Source organism: Ambystoma mexicanum, chromosome 3p, assembly GCF_040938575.1.
Source record: "Ambystoma mexicanum isolate Mex_15411 chromosome 3p, UKY_AmexF1_1, whole genome shotgun sequence".
In the NCBI taxonomy this organism is placed as follows: domain Eukaryota; kingdom Metazoa; phylum Chordata; class Amphibia; order Caudata; family Ambystomatidae; genus Ambystoma; species Ambystoma mexicanum.
In genome coordinates, this window is record NC_090925.1 from 893299875 (window position 1) to 893325778 (window position 25904).

Below are 25904 nucleotides of genomic sequence, written 5' to 3' on the forward strand. Positions count from 1 at the left end.
CAACTCTTAAAGACCTCACTCTTAAGACTGCTTTCCTAATAGCTATCACCTCCATCAGGAGAGTAAGTGAACTACAGGCTCTTTCTGTTCTAGACCCCTTTGTTACAGTTCACAAAGATAAAGTGGTTCTACGCACTCACCCAAGGTTTGCTCCAAAATTCATCTCAAAATTCCATGTAAACCAGTCTATAGAACTACCAGCGTTCTTTCAAAATCCTTCCAACTTGGGAGAAAGGACTCTGCACACACTAGATGTGCGCAGAGCGGTCATGTTCTTCATGGAAAGAACCAGATCACTGAGGAAGACTAATCAGTTCTTCGTCTCGGTGGCAGCAGGAAGAGAAGGGGATGCAGTTTCAAAGTCCACTATTTCTAGATGGATTGTCCAATGCATCACTCTCTGCTATACTCTTGCTAAGAGAGAACTGCCCTTTAGGCCAAGAGCACATTCTACTCGAGGCACGGGGGCGTCCATAGCATTCGTTGCAAATGTTCCCCTTGAGTCCATCTGCAAAGCGGCTACCTGGAGTTCTGTGCACACCTTTACAAAACACTACTGTCTAGATGCACACTCTAGATCTGACTCCCAGGTGGGACAGGCAGTATTAAGACATCTTTTCTCTACTGTTCCTTCTCATAACCCACCGCCAACTCCGGGTACTGCTCGCTAGTCTATGCACAGCATGTGATTCTAAGCAGATTAACAAACATCAGAAGACAATGCATTACTTACCGTAAAGGCATTTCTGATGGTTGTATCTGCTTAGATTCACATGCGCCCACCCTTCCTCCCCGCTTGGATGGAAGGAACATAGACATCTTTCTATATTTCTCTCTTTTCTGTACTCACTCACGTCTAGAAGGCTCCCTCAGGGCAGAAAAATACAAACAGAGGGACCTCGACGCGTGAGGGATTGTGGGTACAACACACGTCACTATAGGGATAGTGTTACAGACACGCCTTGTCGACGTTCCCTTTTCGACTACGAAAAACAAAATGCAATACTCCGCAGTGACCACTGGATGTCGGACCTATGCACAGCATGTGAATCTAAGCAGATACAACCATCAGAAATGCCTTTACGGTAAGTAATGCATTGTCATACTTTATTTTAGTGACTGGTAATCTTAATTTTTCAAAGTTGCACATACTTTATTGTTTTTTCTTTACACATTACAACCCTCTATATTGCTTTAAGGATGGGTATAATTGCTTATCAACAGCCAACATGCATATTTGTTCATGTCCTAGTATTTTATCAAAGGTATACCTCGTTTAGCTTTTTTCCGCGTGACAGGTTGTTATTTTCTTCAGGTGCTAGATGTCGTCGCACCAAAATGTTGTGTTCATGCATCAGTAGGGGTTAAGCGCACAAACTGCAAAAAATAATTTGAAAATGTAGATGTACTACATGCTGTTTACAAAAAGGAACAGCTTGCCCCTCCATGTAGTTCATTTTTTACTTACACACGTGGTGGCTGGTTAAAGCCCACTGTGTGTTGCTTCCATGCGCTGTAGTCCGCTATCCGCAATACAGCAGTACGAGTAGAGACTCGTGTTGTTTCTCCGCACTTCCTAAGTGGCGTGAGAATATTGCTATCAGTAACGTACGGAATTGCTATCAGTAATGTACGGAACTATTTACATCGGCAATTTCTTCTGAGGTTGTCTGAATCTCTCTCTCACCTTAAATCAAAGCGAGATGTCTACTTCGTTCCAGGTCAACGGTCACCAGGTACCGAGCGATCAGCAAGTGTCTCAATGACTCACGTGATGTTGTATTTCTATGAATACGTGCCTGACGCATATCAACGTGAGTCAGATGACCGCGTGTTGCGGCCATCTTGGTTTGGTCTAACTCAATTGGTGTTACAAATCTCATGCGAACTGCTGGATCGCACGTTTCTATGACACCACTCGTGTGATTCAGCCAAACTATGTTTGCCTCAACTCAAATGTTTTTATGATTAATTACACCCAAAGCACAATGGTGTTCTGAGTAGATCGACCCATATGTTCTTTTTCTCGTGATGAAATGATTCCGAAGTTGTTACTGGATTAAAAAAAAAAAAAAATCCCATTCCATTAGACCCTACTCTCCTTCAGTATTTACAAAATGTATACAAGCTTCCTGTTGATTAAGCCATATCAAGAACAAGTTGTTCGTCACGTCCTCCAGACCATAACATTAAAACGTCATCGTGTAAAGAACAAGGTGGTTGATAAACCCTTGGTAGCCCATTTTTCAGCAGCCATGGACATGAAGACATCTGGTGGTTCATTATACAAACACTAGGACCCCACCCGAGGTGAGGAGATAGAGATTTAAGATTAAGGAAACTCGAGCAGAAATTGATATATGAGCTTAATACAGTAAAAGACGGCCTTAATATTTCGATTGAATGGAGCCTTTTTATCCATTCAATAGACGAGGACCCATCAAGAGACCATGACAGATATTCAGCATGAACAAGATTGAGATCCATTAATTGTATAAATCTAGCGCAAGACAGATCGACACATAACAACAAACTTGATTGATGTCACCATCTGTAAATATTGAAGGAGAGTAGGGTCTAATGGAATGGGAATTTTTTTTAAAATCCGGTAACAACTTCGGAATCATTTCATCACGAGAAAAAGAACATATGGGCCAATCTGCACAGAACTCCATTGTGCATTGGCTGTAATTATAATCATACAAATATTTGAGTTGAGGCAAACACAGTTTGGCTGAATCACACGAGTGGTGTCATGGAAACGTGCGATCCAGCAGTTCCCATGAGATTTGTAACACCAATTGAGTTAGACCAAACCAAGATGGCCGCCACACACAGTCATCTGACTCACGTTGATATGCGTCGATCACGCATTCATAGAAATACAACATCAGGTGAGTCATTCAGACACTTGCTGATCACTCGTTGGCTGTTGATCAGCAATTAGACCCATCCTTACAACAATATAGAGGATTGTAATGTGTAAAGAGAAAACAACAAAGTATGTGCAACTTTGAAAAATTAAGATTACCAGTCACTAAAATAAAGTATATATTACTCTTCAGCTGGATTTTGCAACTTGTTACGAAATTTGAAATACTGAGAAGAGCAAATTAAACACATCCTAACATTCTGAAAAGAAATTTAAGGTTAGTGTTCTTTGAGTACACCCCCATTATATCTGTGACCACGCAAAAATAAGGGCACATGGAAATAATTGATTTTAAATGTGTTTATTTTTAGTGTGATCTGAAGAAAGATCTACTTGATAAAATCAACACGTAAGATAAAACAAAATATTGTGAAAACATGAAGTGTCCTGATGACATAACCAAAAGAAACATACTATTAAGATGAATTCTATGTTTTTTTTTTTAAAATAAGTGGTTCCAGAAACATATTCTTAATGTTGACACACTATTACAGATGACTGTGACAGAACTGTTGACGAGCAGACCTATAGTACTGCACTGGGGTGTCTGGTGTTTGTGAGTTTACAAATCACTTAACTGCCAATAGATAAAGACTGGTATGACACACAGCTAGGTATCATTGTGATAGCCCAAGAAGGTACCAATGGATGTGGCTGTGGTTTGTTTTTTTACATCATGGGTAATGTTATGTATTTATCAATTGTGAATCAACAAAGATTGTTATTTAGGAAGGTGTTGCTAACAATCAGAGAGTATCACTTGTATGTACATTATGAATGTGATTGTTTTTGTAGAAATTGTTAAAATTAAAAAATGACATATATTTTTTTTAAAGATGTTGTGCCCGCAGCCCAATTATTTTGGTATGCTAATGTAGATATAAGAAGGGAGATATTCATTAAACAACACAGAGTGTAGGGACAGGAAGCTGTCTTTGTGGAAACCTTTAACTTTTAGATTCTCTAGTCCTCATCAACACAGCCCCTTAAAAAAGAGCACATAGTAGGCTCTTTTGTAGCTTATATGTGTCTACAGTAGACACTGCGTTTGTCATTTCATCATGTGTTTCATTTCATGTGCTCATTTATATATGTGTTCACAGTGGCAATCCGGTCTATCTTGTGTAGGAAGGAAGAGCTGGTATGATTGAGTCCTTATCTAGTAGGTTGCAGGAAGGAGTGTAGGTATTGGTAGTAGCAAGATTGCAGGAAGGAGTGTAGGTATTGGTAGTAGCAAGATTGGTAGGAGCTGCTCAGGCAATAATCAAGGAAGTGCTAAGCCACCCAGTATTGATGTATGAGTGATTGCATTACTTTCCCCCTTGTAAACCCCTCTACCTATCCAAGTACGTTTCCCTAACCTCCTTTCTGGTGACACTTTCCCCCTCCCTATCCACAACCTCCACCCACCAAATTGGCTGCCGCTTGGCGACCTATATTACAAACATCAGGGACCTGTGCCAACCAAGGTGGGAGGGTCGTTCTCCATTCGGCTTCCGTGGTTAGGGAAGGGTTGCAGATACCTCTCTGGGTGTGACAGCAAACTATGTGGAATATTGTAGTTTGCAGACATCTCACTTACAGGGTAGCTGGTATAAAGCAACAGGTTGATATGACAGAACGTAAAGGAGTTTGGTATCAGCTTATTGATTGAGGCCCAGTTGCACAGAGGTTTACAACCATCGGGTTACAGAACTCGATTTTCCATCAAAAGCATTTGGCATTGGAATCCTGTACATTTTCCAAAAGTGTTCCCTCATTAAGATGATGCACCTTCCCCATCAAAATGAAACATGGTGGCCACTATGAGATTTGGATACACTGAACTTCACTAATAAACATGGAGACATTGCAGTGTTTTACAGTAGAAAAACTGTAATTATGCATTATGTAACAGCTTACATTTTTAGGAGTGGAATTACAGGACTGCCTTTTTAAAAGAAATTAAGTTAACACTTACTGATCTTTACCAAACAGAATATAGTTGGCTTAACAGAAATATCATCCCGGTTTACTTCTGGTTTTCAGTTATTTGAAAATAAAGAATTGTTCCCACACAGGCCTTTGGCACTTTTAGGAGCTGGAGGATATGATTATTGCTGCCCTCTCTCTCTCTATTAGCCCATTTGAACCTGCAGCAAATGGAGAACAAAAGAGGGTAAGGAGCGCCCTGAGAACCAGGGAGGAATGCAGGGTCAGCTGTGTTTTCATTGAACAGTATAATTGAACTCGCCTGTTCTGCTACAGAAGTGTCAATTTATTTAGCAAACCTTCAGAATTACATGTCACAGCTGCCCGCTGGTTCCTATGGCATCGCTGGTGCAAGGGGGGGCACAGAACATTGCAATACATACGGGAAGTCCGACCAACGTGTGTTCCAACACATTTTTTCACTAAGGACGGTCTAGTCTATTTCCAAGATGGCCGCAGGACATGGGAAGGACTTTATGTACCGACGAGCCCTCAACGCGAGTGCGTTGCAAACCTGTACACTCCTGACCCTGAGTAAAACGCTAATGCTCTTTGCCTCTTGCATTTACTGGATTGCCTCGCATCGATTCTTCAGTGCGCTCTTTTATCTCTCGCATTGCTTCCCGTTTGAATCTGTGTTCGCCTTGCTGCTGCTTTCCTATCACCTGTGCTCCCGCTTGGATCTCTGTGTTCGCCCTGCTGTTGCTTGCCTATTAGCTGTTTCTCCTGTTGGAATCCTGCTCGCCCCGCTACCGCTATCTCTCTTCAGTTTCCCCTTGGGTAGCTGTTCTCTCCTGATTCTCGCTTCTAAGGGTGATATGGTATGATATGATATGGCATTTATAACGCGCTTATACACAAGTGTTTCAAGGCGCGAAGAGGCAAGGGGGGGAAACAATGGGAGGACAGACAACGATCCTACTAGGCCAAGTGTCATTCAGATCGTACAAGTGCATGGGAAGGGGGGAAAAAAGAAAAGTGCGCGGGGAAGAGAGAGGGGAAAGTGCAGTAAATGGGGGAAAAAGCAGAATAAATAAGAAAATAAATAAACGGCCAGCTGGTGGCCAGTGCAAGGAAGTGCAGATAAAAGTGCTGATAGGGGGACTGTGGGGATACAGAACAACGTTCCCCAGGTGCAGGGGTTGCCAGGGAGGCAGTGCAAGTGGGCAATTGACGGGGCCTGGGCCAGAGATCAAAAGGGTGGCCAGGTAACCCGAACAATTTCATCCAGGATATCAGCAGGGGAGAGAAAGCAAAGGCAAAGAGGAAGGTTTTGAGGTGCTTCCGAAACCGCAGATGGTTCTCCTCGAGTTTCAGGGAGGCAGGAAGGCTGTTTCAGAGAGAGGCCCCAGCCGAAGAGAGTAATCTGCCACCAACTTGTTGCTTGGAGAAGCGAATGACACTGAGGGAGAAGGAGGCGGATGAGCGAAGAGCTCGAGAAGGAAGATATGTAGGAAGAGAGAGGTGAAGGTATTTCGGCCCCAGACCCCAGAAGGCCTTGTGTACAATGCAGAGGGTTTTTTACTTAATCCTCGCAGCCACTGGGAGCCAGTGCAGGGATTTCAGTCCTGCAGAGATACGATCCCTGGGCTTGAGGCCAAGGACAAGTCTTGCAGTCCTGTTGTGGTTCAGTTGCAGGGGGCAGAGAGTAGAGGCAGGCAGATTTAGATAGAGGCTGTTACAATAGTCCAGCATAGAGCGGACCAGGGCTCTGGAGACGGTGAGCTTCTGAGGGAAGGAGAGGAAAGGAAGAATACCTCTAAGGAGGTGCAGCTGGTAGTTTGACTTCTTAGAGATGTCGGAGATGTGAGGGGAGAAGGAGAGAGCAGAGTTGAAGATGACCCTGAGGTTTTTAGCCTTGCAGGTGGGAGTAGGACGAGGGCCAAGGGAGGCCGGCCAGAGAGCTGCAGGGAAGGAGGGAGTGGGTGTGCTGATGAGTAAAATCTCAGTCTTGCTGGCATTGAGGCAGAGGTCGTTGGCGGCACACCACTCCTGGATGGCAGACAGACAGTCAGAGATGAGGGAAGGAGAGGAGGAGCCCGAGGGTAGCCTGAAAATGAGCTGGGTATCGTCCACATAGTGCTGAAAGTTGGGATAGAGAACGGCGATGAGGTGGCCAAGGAGTGCCAGGTATTGGTTGAACAGCCAAGGAGAGAGGTTAGATCCCTGGGGGACACCACAGGTAGAGAAAAAGATGTCGGAGAGGAAGGACCCCAGTTGGACCTGGGAGGGTCGATTGGAGAGGAAAGAAGTCAGCCACGCCAGAGTCTGACCAGTGATACCCAGGTTATCACGGAGACGGTTGAGCAGGATGGCATGGCTGACAGTGTCAAAGGCAGAGGAGAGGTCAAGCAAGATGAAAACGCACAGGGTATTAGAGGCAAGGTTGGTGAGCAGGTCTTCACGGATGTTCAGAAGAGCAGTTTCTGTGCTTCTGGCAGCTCTAAAGCCAGACTGATGGTCATGAAGACAACCAACAGATTCAGTGTGGAGATTGAGCTGGGAGATGGCCAGTTTCTCCTGGAAAGTGCCCAGGAAGGGAGTGATGGAGATTGGGCGATAGTTAGCCGGGCAGGAGGGGTTTGCTGAGGGTTTCTTTAGAAGAGGGTGCACAAGGGAGTGCTTCCGGGGGGAAGGGAAGACTCCAGTGGCGAAGGAGTGGTTGCAGAAATCAGCCAGGGCTGGAGACAGGAAGTCGATGTGGTCCTTGATAGTTTTGGAGGAACAGGGGTGAACCTGTTCTGACGAGACTTTCATAGATCGGACTTGTCTAGAAACCTCATCTGCAGAGAAAAGGGGAAAGGCCGAGAAGGAGGGAGGAGGGGTGGCTGAGGAAGGGCCAGAGGAAGAGCGGGGAGTGTATAGGGGGAGGCAAAAGGAGGAGAGTGAGGACAGGATGTCCTGAGTTTTAGAAATCAAGTGAGAAGCCAGTGCCGTGCAGAGGGCCTGGGAAGGGACAGGAGAGGGAGAGACTGTGGCAGGATTGGCCAGTTCCTTGCAGATTTTAAAGAGTTCAGCCGAGTTGTTAGATGCTGCAAAGACGTGGGCTTGGATATGGGCTCTCTTCTTGGTGAGGACGGAGAGCCGGTATTGCCTTTGCAGCAGGCGGCAGGCCAGTTTGTCAGAGGATGAACTTGAAACACGCCATTTCCTCTCGGCCACCCTACACCTGCGTTTTAGGGTGACGAGGTCTGAGTCATACCAGGAGTTACACTTGGCTTTGGGCTTCAGGAGGATTCTCATGACAAGGGCAAGGATATCAAGAGTATCGGATATAGCAGAGTGGAGCGTGGAGAGGGCTGTGTCAGCGTGAGAGTCAGCCAGAGGGGGAGGAGGGGGTAAGAAGGTGCTGGCGAAAGCCTCAACTGACACGCGTTTCATGGGTTGGATGACCGAGAAGGTGGGTGGCAGCGATGGAGGTGGCTTGCCCTGCGGGGTAGGGAGGGTGAGGTGGTAGGAAGGGAGAAAGTGATCACTCCAGGAGAGAGGAGTGGAGAGAGGGATAGAGAGGGGAAGGTCAGAAGAGATCAGGACATCAAGAGTGTGTCCTGCAGAATGAGTCGGGCCAGGGGGGAGAATGGTGAGTGAGAGCGAGTCGCAGAGGTCGCGAAAGAGTACGCAGGGGGGACAGGAGGCATCCAGGTGAATGTTGAAGTCTACAAGAAGGAGTTGAGTGGTTGAGGCCAGAAGTGAGGAGGATATGTCTGCCCACTCTGAAAGGAAGGAAGAAATCTGACCAGGTGGCCGATAGATAGTAGCCACGGTAAGGGAATGGCTCGGGGAGAGAGAGAGCCTGCAGATGAGGCATTCAAAAGAGGAGTAGGCCTGCATAGGAGTAACAGAGGCAGGAATCCACTCAGGGAAGATGAGGGCAATGCCTCCACCAGAGCGGTGGGGCCTGGGCACGGAGAGGATCTTGTAGCCATCAGGTAGGAGCGTATCAAAGCTGGTGACAGAGCTGGCCGTAAACCATGTCTCAGTGAGACCGAGGACATCAAGGTCAAGTTCTTCAAGAAGGCGGCAGTTATCAGAGGAATGTTTGACAGTGGAGCAGGGGTTGAGAGTGCCAATGTGGAGAAGGTTGCCATCCTTGAAGGACTTCCGGGGAGGGGTACAGATCAGAGGCAAGCCCTGCGGGAGTGTAGAAGGCGCTCGAGAGGGGGCAGAGAGGGAGGGGGAAAGCAAGGTAGCCAAGGGAAGAGGAGAGGGGACAGCAGGAGAGGAAAGGAAGTTGATGAGGCGCGGAAAGCGTCTATCAAAGAGATGAAGGTTGGCCTGAGGGCCTTGGACCAAGACGGTCCCATTAGAGTAGACATTAATGATGACCTTAGAGGATAGTAAGGAGGCCAGGATGGCGTCCCAACGGGTGCCACCATTAATGGTAGAAGAGGAGAAAGGAGTGTGTGCACAGAGACCATATGCGGGGTCCATAGATCTGGTGAAGGAACGACAAAGAGGATGTCGGTGAGAGTTTCCTTGGAGGAGGCACTGATGTAGGTATTGGTGTTAGGGAGGCCTGGGTTGGAGACCAGGATGTCCTTTTTAAACTTCTTCCTACCAGACTTAGTGAGGAGAGCAGGATAGTCGATAGAGAAGCAGTTAGACAAGATAGGGGAGACAGAGAGCACCATAGAGTAGGTGGGAGAGGAGAGGGGGCTGTCCCAGGGGTAGATAGGAAGAAAGCGAGATGCAGGTGAGTAGAGATATGGGACAAGACAACAGCACTCAGGAAGCGAACGCAGAAAAAGCGCAGGACATTCTAGGACAGGAGAGAAGACATAACTAAGATTGAGATTCCTAAAGAGGGAGAAAAGGCCTATGTTTCACAATGCAATTTTAGAAGTGCAGAATACAAATAAATTAAAACAAAGCAATTTTAGTGGAGCAGCTACAAGCAAATTTAAAACTAGTGGAAGCTACCTACGTTTGAGAATCCTAAAGTAGGGAGAAAAGGCCTAGGTTTCACAATGCAATACTAAGGCAGGTGGTTTATGCAAGTAGAACTGCAGAGGAGTAGCCACTAGTGAGTGGAGGGAGGGGTGAGCCGGAGGTCAGAAGGGAGGGAGGTGGTGGCTGGCGTCTCCAGCGGACACCTGCAGACACCAACAGGGGAGCCACCAGTAGGAGCCACCCTTGGCCTGGGGCCCTTAGCCGTGGGGCTGCCGGGCAGAGGCTGCCCAGGGAACGACAGTGAAATGGGAGGGGAGGGGTGCTCCTGCTTTTGCCTGTGTGGTCTTGCATTCCTGAACTTTCTTTAATTCCCTCTTTTCTTTAGTTCCGTTCCCGGAACAAAGTTACTCTCCCAGACTCCTCCCTCCTCAGCACCCTTATCTGGACTATAGACCTTCAGCTGGCAGACTTGCCTTGGGTAACACCCTCCCGACTGAGACACTCTACTGTGCAAGTACTTCACATCTATCTTGGATCCTTCACTTCCAGCTGTTTTTTTTTGCCTCATTGGCTTTTCCCTCAAGATACCTGGACACTTCCTGCCAGGTTGCCCCAGTGCCCAACCAGTTGTCACCTTAGGAGGTCACTGTGTCAGCAGGGGAGGATGGGCCCTATCTCTTCAAAGATCGTCTTCATAACAAGACGAAATACCAAACGAAAGAAAGAAAAGACCAAGACATCTCGCAAGGATTCCATATCTTGCGACTCAGGTGAGAGTTTTGAGATTACATAGCAAGTTGCTATGCAACACTGCTTATTTTACGCCTTGCCTACTCATTTGTAATACAAGGTCTCATTCGGATTTTCCGGTTCTCCCAAGTTCCATGTTGCACCTTCTCTCTCCCTCTTTATTTTGAAAATATATTCTAGCTTCTCGTACTTTAGTTCTAAAGGGTCCGTTGAGTTATTCTCCTGGGCTTCAACTCTACCATCTTTAAATTTTTTCTCTGATTACCGATATTTAGGTTTATAATTCCGATCTCATCTCCCTTGAAGCGGGGTTCGGTGTGGCGTGGGGTGGGGTGAGAGGGGGGAGGATGCAAGCACAACCTGGCGACATCACCCTTTTCTGCCACCAGTCTTTCTGGGTATTTAAATTTAAGCAATCTCTCTTTCCAGTCCAATGTCTTGTGAGGATTCGGGAATGAAACTCAAACACAAGTTAGCCATATTTTTTTGGTTAAAGACTTCTATTGAAAATAAAAGGTGTTAGGAAAAGGCCTCTCTGATCCTGCTCTGAGGAATTTTCCTACCTAAACCAAAACTAAGGCTCTGTCTTTGTAAGGATGTCAAAATCAATACTGTCCCGTGTCCAAAGTTCTTTTCTGACCCTCACAGTAAAACAAAACTGTAAGGTGAAAAAGGAAATGCCTATTTATAAAAGTGTTCAGAAAAGAATAATAAATGGCCCCAACATAAAGTTCTCCAGGATCGAGTCCTCGTTCGAAAGGATGGTTCCCTTCTCTAGGATTTCTCTTTGCTCTCCAAAGTCTTACACAACAGTTCTTTGTACCGTTTTAGGCCCACAACAATTGATGTACGGGTTCTTGTCCTGATGTATCTTCTCATACCGCTTTGTCTTTTAATCAACACAATCGTTTCTTCAGTCCTGATGTTTCTTCTCAGGACCTCTTTATTTCATAAAGTTATTGTTCCCTGCCAGGACTTCTTGTTTTCACTCACTGGTGATTGCTGGTGTACTCTCCTGCCAGGACCTCTTATAGTCCCACGGGTCTTCTGCCCTTCTCCAAAGTTGCACTTTGTTTGTGAAACTGTCCTCCGGACATATTATCCGATGTGGCTTTTCCCCTTATGTGTATACCTATACCCTTTTCCTTGAAAAGGGTTTATTTAATGTCTAATCCACCTTCTTGCATCAAGTTAATTCGTTCCTTCTCTCTTGGTTACTTGTATTTCATTTACTTCACTCCCTGTGACCCCCACTGCCTCTGAGTGGACTCACCTGCTCTTGTTGACGTCGTCCGTCTCTCCCGCGGACAACCAACCAGAGAAACCTCTCTGCCGGTTTCCTTCTCGGGGGAGCTTCTTCTTGATTCCTTCGTTTGTTGCGGCTTCCGCTTCACGCGTCTACTTCTCTCCGGACTCCGATAAGTAAAGCACTGATCTGTCACCTGCTAACACCCAGGAGTCTCTCACCGGCTTGTGGAGTTCCCACATCTCTCTCCCGCCAGCAGCAGACATTGATTCCTTGCTTTGTTTGCCTTTTAAACTTCTCAGGCATAGTTGTGTTTCTACAAACACTAGAGCGCACGTTAGTCTTTTGGCTTTCACTGATCTTCAGTGTTCAGTTCAGCTTCTTAGTCCCAGTACTTTGGTCATTCTGGGAGATGATGTTCACTTTCGAGAATTGACTTAAATAACCATTTCCAGTATTCTTAAATGGGTCTGAATGATTGATGAGTGGGTTCTAAATGATTAATGAGCGGAATTGGAGAAGGCGAATTCCCTATTCTTCATGGGAGAAGGATTGGATGTATCACCACAATAGGCCATGAGGGTCTTGGATATGGGAGGGTTGTTCTTAAGAGAAAATGGGGGATGGCATGTCTCACCCGATGAAGCCATAACATCTCCCTGGAGGTTGTCTTTCCCCTGGGGATCCTCACTCATATAGCGACCCCCAGTGTCAGGGTCGGGATCAGGTAGTGGCTTCCATTCCCTGGCCACATGGGAGAAGGTCACAGCTGGGGAATCGATTCATCACCGTCGTGGTCATCAAGACGAACATCAGAGGGCCAATATTAATGTTCTTCTAGCCTTGACCCACTTGACTTCAGAGCTGAACACTGTCTTGGATTTGTTTCCTGAAGCATATGTGTTTTTTGCTTTTAAAAATTTGCACATTTGCACTGATCCACTTTTCTTTGAAAACGTCCATGTCTTTTGCCTCCTGGCAACACCTGCAAGTGCCTGTGTTGTCCTACATCGACCTGGCGGACATTTATAATTCCTCTTCACTGGTGTTCTGTGATTGGATGAGTGGTGGGGAGACACTTGGCGTTATCCTGGGCCCTGCCTAGGCTCCTCTCACTTGCCATTTCTCTACTGCACCTTGGAGCAGGCAGGCTACAGGTCTCCTGCTTCCCTGCTGGTTCCATATTCCTCAACACCTGAGGTAAGAGTCAGTTTAGGAAATCCCCAGGCCTGGGCCCCTTTGTGGCATGCTGGATTGAGTGGCCTGCTACACAGCTCTGAATGTGGTGCTCCCTACGGGCATCCGTGAGCTGCACAGCTCAGTTACTCCTCTTTCCTGGAGCCTTGGTGCTTGACTTCCATCTTTATCAGCCCCACATGGCATACCTCTGATTTCATTTGCGTAGCCTCCTCCGGATAGTCCACAATCGGAAGTCATACCTGGTCTCCTCAGCACTATCGCAGGGTACATGTACTTCCTTCGGGGTTGTGGCTTTGTGACTCCATTGCTCCACACTTTGCTGCAGACCTGCACGTTTTCTTCTCTGGGTGCCCTCTTCTGCTGCCCTCTCCGTATGCCCCTCACTATTCACCCAGCTTTCTGTTGCATGTTCCCCGGCCAGGTCAACTGTCCTTTCAAGGCAGCCAGAAGGCTCGCTTTGGAGGAAGGCAAGCAGATCTCTTGATTTAGGCGGCTATTTCCTGAGATGGAGTGGCCATTCCAAAATATGCTACTAGGAAGTGTCTGTCTGTCTGTCTGTCTGTCTGTCTGTCTGTCTGTCTGTCTGTCTGTCTGTCTGTCTCGCAAGACAGGGGCACAGGTGTTGCTGTGGGAAATAATCCATTCACACCAAGCAAATGGGATACTGGCACAGCGCTGTTTGGCAGCAAAGGTTTATTCATTCAGAATGCGTTTAAACGGAGAGCAAAAGGACTAAAATGCTTTGTCCATACCTCTGCCTTCTGTCACAAAGTCTTCATGTTTATACACATTGGCCAGCAGGATTACATGACACATGGTTACCATAAAAAGGAGCACAGAGAACATAATAAGCACAAGACCCATTTTAAGCACACGGTTGTCAGCCAGCCACCTGGTTTGTCGCTTCACAGTTTGGAATATGCATCGGCAAGCAAGGCCAACAGAATTAGCCCAACAAGTGTATTCCTGTTTTCCCTGCACGCTGAAAAAACTGCTTGTTCTTTTAAGTTTCCACATTGCTATTCTGCTTGGTTAATTGATAAATCATAGTGAGCATACAGGGTGAGTACTGGCTGAGTAGAAAGTATTGTGGTGAAAGTGGTGTAGAGGTATATGGTGTTAGTGTGGTGGACGTTCGCTGGAGCTTATGTAGCTGGAGTGTGTGGTGTAAGATAGAAAGCAGGATGAAAAAGTTGGTGAGGGGCTGGATGAAGTCTTGTCAGTGGTCACTTGCTAGGCCTGAAAGGTCTTGGCTGCCGTTGGTCCTGTTTCTAGGTTATTGAAATGCTATCCTGGTACCAAACTTATTTTTCCGTCCTGGCATATTTGGCGCTTCATGGTTTTGTGAGTTAGTCGCATCCTCTAGCAGGGGGTTCTGTGTCAGCAGAGTTTCGTTATGTGGCCTAGTAAACTGCCAGCTTTTATGGATTTCTGGAAAGTCAGGTTGTTAATAACATATGCATGGAGTTCTGAAGGTCGCTGGTGAGGACTGCAAATAATGCCCTGCCTTGTAATTTGTTGTTGTATTGTGGGATTGTCATTAAAGATGTCTTAATGGATTGAATTGTCTTGCCAGGCACTTGTGTTTTGAGCCCCATCCTTGAGAGGCTTGGTAAGTGATGCAGAGAGCTTTTAATTCAATTCTTCAATTGACTGGAGGCCATTAAGAAGGCAGGGATGATGTGATCCCATTGAGTTTTGCTGCTTGATTTGTACTCTTGGGTTCAAGAGGTAGCCTTGGCCTATTTAGAGGGTGTTGGTTGGTATTCTCCAGTCTTGAGTGCTAGTGTGGCTTCTGTGTGGGAATAACAACTATGACATGATGCATCTAATCGGTCTTGGGTGGAATGACCCACTTCTGTTTATTGCTTTAGCTTCAGCTGCTATTGCAGTGGAATTGTCTGAGAAATGTTTGGCCTTCGTCTCTAGTTGTCAAAAAACACTTAAATCACTTTTATTTATATACGCATGCCCCTCTAAATCACATTTGTTCAGTAAGCTCAATGCCCAAATACATTTTACAAAGATTTTGGTAGTTGGATTGCAATGCAGTTGTTATTCTTGGAGCATGTATCGAAGAATTTAAGGACCAGAATGGTGTAAAATGTATTATTTATTTAGATCCAACAGATCTCATCATTTAATTTCCACTTTCTCCATGTTCCTTTTGACAACGAGGGAAAATGGGTAAATATGAACTTCATAGGAAGGTTGCAATATTTCCAGTGACTAAGATGATTGACTCTTGGCGAGCAAGACGTGGTGTGCTATGCGTATGTGTAGAAGTGAGGTGGCGAGTGACTTTTTTTTAATGGTTGGCTAGTAGCTTTCAACTTGAATGTTTGCCTCCCCTGAAGGTGCCTACTTCTTTCTCTGGGTAAATGTAAAAACATAATATATGAACACACGCATCTTTTTCGTCGGATCTTGCAAACACGAAGTGTGGTACAAGACATCTTGGTTGACAAGCTGGCCTTATTACAAATGAATGCCAAGTTACTTAGGACCATATGCTTTCTTAGTATACACTGATTTTATGCGAATCAGTAAAACTAAATGTAAGATTTGGGAATTATTTGTTTGCTGAAACCAGGTAAAAGCTACTTTACAACCTTTAACCAAAACATTTAAAATGTCATTAGTAGGGGGTTGTTTTATCACAATACATTTCAAGATAATAGTGTTTACATGATGGTATTTGCTTTGTATAGCATGACATTTTTGTGTTGCTGTATAAGATATTTTAAATTGGGCTATCCTCGGGGTGCAAAATGTGCACTCGCCACAAGCTAGCGTTAATCGACTCTCGGTGAGTCAAAAATGGTATGCTGTGTAGGTGTAGAATTGAGGAGGCAAGTTACCTTTTATGGTTGTATAGAAACCTGCACTTGAGATTTTGACCACTACTATACTCATTGTTTTCTTTAAGCACCCACATCCTGCTCACCTATCTGAGCAGTAATATTTGTCATTATTTTATGAAGAGTTGTTGAGATGCTTGATATGTATCTAGATTATGGATATCTCATAACTGAGATTTTAACACCATAGCTGCATGGTCACATGATGAATTCCCCCACCTCCAGTCGTTGCCATCTCCACGGGTGATTATCACCATTGAATGAATTGTGGAATACTAGATTATAATCAAAGGACTTTGAATTAGTATAGTTGGTAATGACACTCCAGCAAGACAAATGTGTCACTTCTTAAAGCCAAGCAATTTGCTGGACAACACACTGATATGTGCCCTGTTGATATGTGCCCCTTTTAAGCTTTTTACTCCATGTATTGCAGGGATCGAAATAAAGATTTCATCAAAGTTAAAAACTGCTTTAGAGCATCTGGCAAAAAATGGTCGGCAGTGGTAACCTTCGGAGAAAGATGAGCAGATAACTTGGTGTACCACAAATCTGATGTCTTCATGGGATGCCAACTGTAAGTGTTTAGCCATTATGTAATATTACTCTGCTTTTGTACTGCACCAAATCAATACCATAGTAGTTTCTGAGTGCCTGATCCTTGTCCGTGGTGTATTGTGCTTCCGCCCGTACGACCCATCGTCTTGTAGAGTTTTCCTAATGCACATTTTTAAACCAATTCACAGACTGTTAATGTCACACAGGTGTATTTGTAAAGTACCAGTTGGCCATAGGTTTCAAAAGTGGCTCCTGATAGCAGCTTGTGTTACTCTAAGTAGACCTTTTCGGGCTACTGCCAGGAGCTCAGCTGCTCCCAACAATTTCAATCGCTGATGTTATCTGTTCTTGGATCTAAAGTGATAGCTTTCTAGTTAGTCTGACTTTTCACTTTGACTTCTCCGTTGTTAAGAGAATGGTACTCAAACGAAAAGCTTATGTTGGTGTCTAGAATGGGCGCGTTATTGGGCAGTTGAAACTATTGCAGAAAGCTGGCTGTGCTCTGGATTGATGGATCAAATTGGGGCCATATTTTATCTTGGAAAAGGTTTGTCTACAGGGGGATACATTTTATAAGCCTCTAAAAATCACTGTTTCGGATGGGAGTCCCACTTTACCATAACTACAAACCAGTTAGACACTTGTGAGCCTGCCAGCTAATGAACGGGCAGAAATAATGCAACAGAAAAGAAATACTGCAAACGAGAACAGTTATAAAAGGATACATTTAAGATTCATTTTCTGGCAACATCTTGTTCACAAATAAGTGGTGCTACTAAAGGTTTCTGGAACTACGATTCAGGTATTTGTACCTACCTATTCTTACTCTTTATGGTGCAGCATAACCTTGTTTGGCGGACCTAATAAAAACTCAAATGTCAAATTACCCAAAAACGGCAGAAGGCCAAGTTCAAGGGCAAATATTAATTTCTAGGCCCAATTCTTATTGCCGTATTTAGAAAATGGAGGCAATTGCATACTAGATATGTGAGAATCTGCCTTTTATAAAAGCAACAAGGCTTTGTTCAGGCAGATTTCACCCTTCCAAAGAATGTGTAGGCTTGTGTTTGCCAAGGGAATGGCTGCTGTAAAACAAAGTACATCTGATTCATCATAAGCTGTGCAATAGTCCCTTGGTCTGGCCTCCGGTGTCATAAGCAAGGCAAAGGGAAAACACAGTGCTAACAGAGATCTTTACAGATCCCTGGTAGCGTTTGTTTAGCCCCAAATTCAAACGCTTGTGATTGGCATGACCATTTCGAGTTTTAGGCTACTTTTACCCTATTGGACTTCCCATTTTGCATTTTGTGTAATTTACAAAAATGAGTCCATGATAATAAAAAAAACATGCTTCCTCTCTGCTGGCACCGTCTATTTCACACTCTGGATGATACAACTCTTTCCTACTTTGCGAACACGCCATCATTTTTGTCTTCCTGGAATTAATTTACAGTCATTTCTCTTTCGCGATGGTGTAAAATGTAGCAGTATGTTTTTGTAATCCCAAGGTAGTTTGAGAAACTAACAAGAGTCCCCAGCGTATAATATGTTACTCTGTACCCCATTTAATCCACATCACTAGAATGTCCTCTATGAACAAGCCCATAGTTCAATATGTTTGATTTCTTCTGGACAAATGTACGTTTCTTCGATTTGACCTATAATGTACATTTTAATTGAACTTTTCAGCAATGGGAACGTGTTGTATGCTTTTTTTTTTCCCCCGATCAGGAAGGGATTGTTATACTGTGCAGTTCATAAATGAAATTGGCATTTTATTACCTTATGCGCAGGATAGTCTCATTTGTTTATCCTGATTTGCATATTTATTTCAAACACAGACTGACCCAGCTGAATCCATTTTATTGTTCGAGTTGTTATGAAGAGTGGAGAGAGTATGACATCAAAGCCTTATTTTCCCCAAGAAGGAGCACAGCACATGCTTTTTCTAATAGTAAAAGCAGTACCAGTGAAACACTAGACATTTGGAAACTGGGACTGTTTTCAAAAATTACATTTTTAAATATTGAGAAATAGTTCCTTTAAATCAATTAGAAAATGATACCTCAGACTAAGAATACATGTCTTCCCAAACTTTGATGAAACCGAGGACCAAGAACTAAGTGAATTATGCGATGAAAATCTGAATCAATCTTCGCTACATTTGTTAAAACAACTTATGATACATGCAGATAAAGTGCACAAGAAAATCGGAAATGGAATGGTGAAATTAAAAGAAGAAAAGGAGAAAGATTGAGTGACCTGATAGTTTATAAAAACGACAATACTATGAAAGAGATCCTTAAAGAATTTCAAGATGAAATTTAAAACAAAAACTTAGTTGTTTAGAGATCAAACAGACTATAGATTAGACAGGATATATACATATTGACATTGTTATGACCACTCATTGACAAAAACATTCTTGATGTAGTTCTGTAAATTTTATGTCTACTAGCTCAGATGCAGAAAGCATACATAGTTATGAAGAAGCCACCAATACGAAACATAAAAGAAATGAACAGTGCACAAAGTAAACAATGTAGGAGAGGTAAATCAAATATATTCTAATTTTGGGAATGCAATCACAGACATTGAGTTTGGAACATTCAGAAGACTAGCTTGTAGAGTAAAAAAGCATAAACACAAGAGTGCAATGTGAAGAAGACTTAAACAAGGGTGTCGGAACAAGAGCACAAATCGTGAGAAACTGACATTTCAGGGAGACAAAATATTGTCATTCATTTTTCTACAGTTGTACTTGATGAGGATGATGCCAAATTACTTTCATAAGGTCCCTCGTTTGCTCCTAGCACAATACTAGCTGTAATGAACCTATATATATATATAGATCTTGTCAAATTTTGTAGAAATGTAAAACTTAAAAAATGTTTTGCAATTAAAACTGAAGATCCAAATGAAATCACCAAATTAACTAATTCTTCAGCACGTACATTAACCCCTTAAATGTCAAGGACGAGCAATCTTGTCCTCAGCACTACGTTTCCAGTGCCGAGGACGAGATAGCTCGTCCTTTTTGGCACTTGTATTTGTGCGATCACTGCAAAGCGGCGATCGCCAAAATCTCTAACTTCAAACTCCGGGCTATGTGAGGAGGAGATGGCCCGGGGGTAAGATTTCCTTAAGTGTCACGTCAGCGTGCGTAAGGCGCGCTGACGTGACACTGCATGTACATTTCACTGCTGCAGCCATTTCTGGCTGCGGCGGTGAAATGGGAGGTAAGTTCCTCCCTCGACCTCAGGCATTTCTATGCCGATTCTGATCGAGGTAGGTGTCGTTGGAAAGGGGTGACTCTTCCCCCTTTCCAACGGCACCTTCCTTGAAGCATTGCTGGACGCGTATTTCTCGATCTTTGCCCAGTAATACCACTAGACCACCAGGGGTCTGTTTTTGAATTGGGGGGGTTGAGGAGGCCACCCTCCCCACTCCCCAGCCCCTCAAGCATGGGGCAGTATGTTTTTCCCACCCTGGGGCTGATGGGCACAGTAAAGGGAAGGGGCAAAAAAAGCTTTTGTTGGTGGGTTTGTTGTGGGGGCACACTAGACCACCAGGGATGTTTGCTATTGAAAGGGGGGTGGCAATCTTCCCCCCACCACAAATGGATGGGGGGCATGTCATGTAGCCCTCCCTGGGGGCAGATTGGCAGTGTAAACTGCCAATCTGCCCCTAGGAAGGGGCAAATATGTATTTACTGGGGTTGTGGGTCACTAGTCCACCAGGGATGTTTTTTTTAAATAAAAGTAGGGGGTGCCCCCCACCCCAAATGAATGGGGCTTGTAATTTAGACCTCCCTGGGGGCAGATTGGAAATGTGTTTTTTACTGGGAGGGGTGATGGTCACTAGACCACCAGGGATGGCTTGAACAGAACAACCGTCCCCGTCTCCACAACTGGACTTTCTCCAGTGGAATCTCGGGTAGTTCTAATGGGAGTGCTCCAAGTACCTCGAGTGTGAACAGCTCCACCGGCAGCTCTGCCAACAGGAATGTGGGTTTCACGATCCTAAACAACACCGGTGGAAGTGGGAACCAAATCCCTCCTTTTCTCAACAGAGGCCAAGAGAAAAAAAAGAACAGAGGACGAGGACACTGGCAACAGCAGTGGCAGAACCAGGCACCACGGGTGACTTGGAACAGAGGCCGCAGATGGAAAGCACCGCCAGGCCAGGGAACATACTGAATATTGAACCACGCGAAAGTACAAATACTGATACCATCTCCTTCTCTTTAGTAATGAACCTGTCCAGCTACACATTGAACTGTGACCAATACAAGCTCCTGGAAAAAGGGCTGTCCTTCGTAGCCACGGCCACCCACGATCATTTCCAAACTCGGATCGAGTTAGCACAACTCATCAGAAAAATACGTCTGAAACAATTCTTTGGAAACACACCGATGATGCCAGAAAAGAGTGCAACCAACCTGAAGGGCAAGTCAACCTACTACCCTCCAGCCAACGGGATTACTCCTGAATCAATTACCTTTGAAAAAGCAATCAACAAAAAAACTGGTAGAATTGGAACACCACAACCAGCATGGGTACAAAAACTACTCTACAAGAGAAAAAGTAGCCCTCTAGTCCCTGTCTGAGAATGACGACATCACTATCAAACCTGCAGACAAGGGGGGGGGCTACTGTTATAATGGACACTGTTGACTACAAGAAAATGTTCCTGGACCTCCTGGGAGACCATTCCAGCTACAGACGCCTTGGAAGCGACCCGACAGCCCGCATATGCCTTCTGATCATACCAATATTGGAGGAAGCTGAGGGACAAATCAGCAATAATGAATATGATTTCCTAAACCCAAAAACGACAAGAAAACTAGCTTTTTATGCACTACCTAAAGTCGATTTGTCGACTTTTTCTTGAAACCAGAAGTTGGCAAAATTAAGTCCTACCTCAAAGACACCAGTGCTGTTCTCTACCCGATAAAAGAACGATCATTCAACCAGGAGCTACAACTCCTGGTCACACTTGACATTGAATCATTGTACACACGCATCCCACAGGGGGCAACCCTCCAAGTGGTGGAAAAGGTTTTGACCAATAAAACACCTCCTATTGACATACCAATCCCTCTCGTGATGCAACTGGCAGAAATTGCATTGACGAAAAACTACTTTCTATATGAGGACATGTACTTTGAGCAAACATCAGGAGCCGCGATGGGTTCCATGTTCGCACCTAGTCTGGCAAACTTACATGTGGCAGAGTTTGAGGACCAAGTGATTTACCACACAGGAAACCCCAGGACCACCAAAATAGAAATGTGATCAAGATACATAGATGACGTCCTGATGGTATTCAACGGCACAGAAGAGGATTTGAAGAATTTTATGGGATGGCTCAATGAACAGAACAGGTTCCTCACCTTTTCGGAAACACACAGCTGGACATCCATACACTTTCTGGATCTACAGTTGCAAATCAGAGATGGAAAAATTACAAGCAAGGTCTTTAACAAACCCACAGACCGCAATTCATTGCTTCGATATGAGAGCCATCACCCACCGACCCTGAGGAAAAACCTACCATTTGGGCAGTTTCTACAGTACCGCAGAAATTATTCCAGCACAGCTGAGTATGACAACCAGACTAGAACTCTAGCAGTCAAACTAAAAGCACGGGGCTACCCGAGGAACACTATTAAACAGGCTCGTAAGAGAGCCAAAAACATCCCACGAGACACTACCTTAGAACAAGGCAGGAGAGCTGAGACCAAAGAAGACAAGATCACAGCAGTAATGAGCTACTCACCCATGACGAATAAACTGAAGAAAGAGATCCTGAAGTTATGGTTAACTCTAAATGTGGGAGAAGCAACTCTAGAAATACCCAGATTCACGATTAAGAGGAGACAGAATCTGCGAGACGCACTCATCCACACCTACAAGGAACCGAAAGTTGAAACAGTGGCCACCCTATGGAACCAAGCACCACCAACTGGCCACACACCCTGTGGACAATGCAGCTTGTGTTCCAGCACAAAAAGGAGCACAACAATTGACATCGGCTGGCATTTTCCATGGACACAAAGGACACTAACTAATTGCAATAGCAGCAATGTTATATATCTGATTACCTGTCCATGCATGCTCAGATACGTGGGCATGACAACAAGGCTAATAAAAACTACGCTTAAGCTTAAATAGGTCATGTATTCGCACAAAAAATGGACAGCCCCCATGGTGGAACATTTTGTAGCAAAAAAACATGAACCTGCAAGCTTTACCTCGGCAATAATAGAAAAACTAAATGTTCCCAGAAGGGGAGGGAGCTTGCATGACATGCTATATAGACGTGAACAGCTATGGATCTTCCGTTTTAAGAAGGACCAGTCTGGACTAAACAAGCAGACAAATTGGCAGACGTTAGCCACCCTCTAAACAAGCAACTTAGGCACTGTGGCCCCTTACAACCACTTTGATTTGATCAAGTCATTGTTTGCACTGAATAACTGCAACATTGAATATAAACGTACTGTTCCTCAAACACGTCCGGCATTTACACCTACCCCCCCTTTGCCTGTGTCCCGCTGGGCTCCCAGCAACCACTTTCAACACCAGAGGCGGCAGCATTAGCACACCCGCTCCAAAACCTCCATTTCTGCGGGGCTATATAGATCAAAAGATTTATCCTCGTAACCACGGCAATGTTTTGTGAAACTGCCTGAGTTTTCAAATCTCTGGAATTTTTCCAGTGTTCAATTGTTTCCATATGTGGTTCAGAATGTAAAATGTTGCAAATACCTTTACCCACACCCATGCACATATGCAATGCAATGTTTGCCTAAGCAGATTTGTATTTCACAACACGGGCACACAACACTCCAAGATGGAGTCGCTGTAAATTCACAGCTTGTGCCAAACATGCCCCTTGCGTACTGCGCATGCGCGAATCGCGCATACATGAGTGTCTACACCGGGCTCTCACATTGAATGCAGAACTCGGAACTAAGACGCCACGATCGCTGACTCCTGAAATCTCGGGTAAGCGTCAGCACAACACAGCAGCTGCTGGGACACTTGGGGAATAGGTCTCCTCTTACCTGTCTCGTACATACAGCCCATAGGGGGCTGGCTGTACTTCAATTATGCATTAGGAATCCCGCTTTTAAAGCATATGATAAAAACCTCAGTAGTCCCTTCTTCTTCTTCTTTTTACCATGCAAATAGCTAAAAGAAATATGCATTTTTTCAGGACACGCCGGAATGTTGGAGAACAATAGGCCTCCGTGCTACAGCCATAGACAACAGAATAACCCTTCTAAAACAAAGTATTAAGCTGATGATGCAAAGCAGAAGGGTAAGACTATGGCACTACAAAAGTACTATAAAAGCACTAGCTAGTGTGCACGCTGAACCCCTAGTGTTAGAGGCAAAACATAAAATGTTCCTTCCTTTCCTTTTTTTCCCCCACCCTTTGTTTCCATTGCCGGTGAGGCCCTGTGTAGAAAGACTTACACATCTCACAGGGACATTGTTATGACAACACTCACAACCACTGGCGTAACGGGGGCCCCCGCAGCCCCCGAGGTGTGGGGGGGCGCCCACCAGAACATGTCCTGGGAGGGGGCCCACTTTTTTTCTTTTTGATTTCACTTTGCATTCATAAAGAAATTATTTCTGTAACAGAAACAATGTCTTTATGAAGGCAGAGTGACTTCAAAAAGCAACTTTCTTTTTGAAGTCCGAGGGATTCCCCCCCCCCCGCCCCATGCAATGGAAGACCCTAGGCTGGAGGCCTCCATGACATGGGGTGGGGAAACCCTATGACTTCAAAAAGAAACAGTGGGCCTCATTATGAGTTTGCCGGTCCGGAAACAATGGTACCAGTAAGCTTGCTAATACCGTCATTTCCAGACCGGCTAACTACGAGTTGTGCAAGCGGGTGCCTATCAGCCTGCCAGCGCGCAGAACTCAACGGATGCACCGGCACCATTCACCGGTGCATCCGGCCTCCCCATTCCCATTGAGTTCAATTGGACCCAAATGGGAATGGGGAGTAATATTTTCGGGTGGCCGGGAATGGGCAATTACCGGGTCCGGTGGGGCTGTAATGCACCGGTAATTGCCCATTCCCAGGCACCGGAAAATTCATGACTCCGGCAGCAGCTGTGCCAGTATTTACCAGCACGGCTACCGCCAGGGTCATAAGACTACCAGAAGTTTTTTTGAAGTCACTCTGCATTCATAAAGAAATTATTTCTGTTATGGTTCTCCTTAAAGGAAATCATTTCTTTGTGAAGTCAACGTGACTTCAAAAAGAAACAATTTATTTTTGAAGTAATATATCTCCCCTTAACCCTATGACAGGTGCGTGTGTGAGTGTATGGTGAAAGGGTGCACACTTAAATGTACGGGTGACTGCCTGGCTGTGCCTGCATGGTGAAAGGGTGCACACTTAAATGTATAGGTGGCTGCCTGTGTGAGTGTATGGTGAAGGGGTGCACACTTAAATGGATGCATGTCTGGGTGTGCATGTGTGTATATGGTGAATGGTGTGTGGGCTTGTGTTCATGGGTGCAACAAAACCTACATTTCGGGGGGCGACCCCTTCAAATGTTGGGAGAGGTGATAGCTTCACGGCGGTGGGGGAGGGGAAGACTTATTTGTGTGAGGGCATCCAATTTCTTTACACATTTTAATGATACTATTCTAGTGCAGCTTTAATGTTACAAGCAGTGAACTCTCTCCTTTAAGGTTTAAAGCTCCCACTTACGGACTGCTGCGAGAATTGAGTGGTCTCCTGTTCCCTCTCTACCCTTCCAATCACTCCCCTGGCATGCAAGTACTAAACCCACATCATGATTTCAATTGGTAAAAAAATTTGCCATTTGAATGCAGGTACTAACAGTGAAATGCTTTGTTAGTAATTGCTAGGCTCTTGTTAACAGCCAAACCCAGGTGCCGTTTAACATCTTTATCCTGTTCTGTCCGGCAAATGCTCTGAAGGTCTGCCAGGTCGAATTAACATAGCCCAACATTTGGTGGGAGGAGTGCTGAATCCCAGTCAACTCAATAATGTTGCACCACTACTTGTGTTAAATGCCTTGATTACCTATTGGTAATCTTCATTACTCCTAGCCCTATTCTTCCTCGTCCCACTACTTGTGTATGAATCACTCTGCCTCATACACAAGTACTGGGATGAGGTAGAGGTATATGGAGGTAATGCCTCACTTAGCTACCTGTAGTCTTCATTACTCCTAGTCCCACTCTTCCACATCCCAGTACTTACCTATGAGTGTAGGAGCCTCATATGTAAGCTCTGGGACAAGGAAGAGGGACGTGGATGTAATTCTGGGCCAAGGAGCTGATTTTGGAGGTTGGGGAAGGGGTGGGAAGGAGAGGGGATGTTTATGGGGCGGCGGGATTGTGTGACAAATCATAATGGTTATCTATGTCCAGTCTAAGCAGGCATGATATGTGACATTAGCGGCTAGAGAGGCATTTTGGTGCAGCCAGTCTAG

General features: G+C 44.9%; 1 protein-coding gene across 6 annotated transcripts in view; it reads left to right on the forward strand.

Annotated features, from left to right (window-relative positions):
* Positions 1 to 25904, forward strand: part of RALGAPB (Ral GTPase activating protein non-catalytic subunit beta) — a 2501232-nt gene that overhangs the window by 65680 nt on the left and 2409648 nt on the right. For all 6 annotated transcript variants that reach the window (XM_069652125.1, XM_069652127.1, XM_069652128.1 and 3 more), the window contains exon 2: positions 16287 to 16427. The gene's annotated coding sequence lies outside the window, so the exon portion shown is untranslated. The remainder of the gene's footprint in view (positions 1 to 16286; positions 16428 to 25904) is intronic.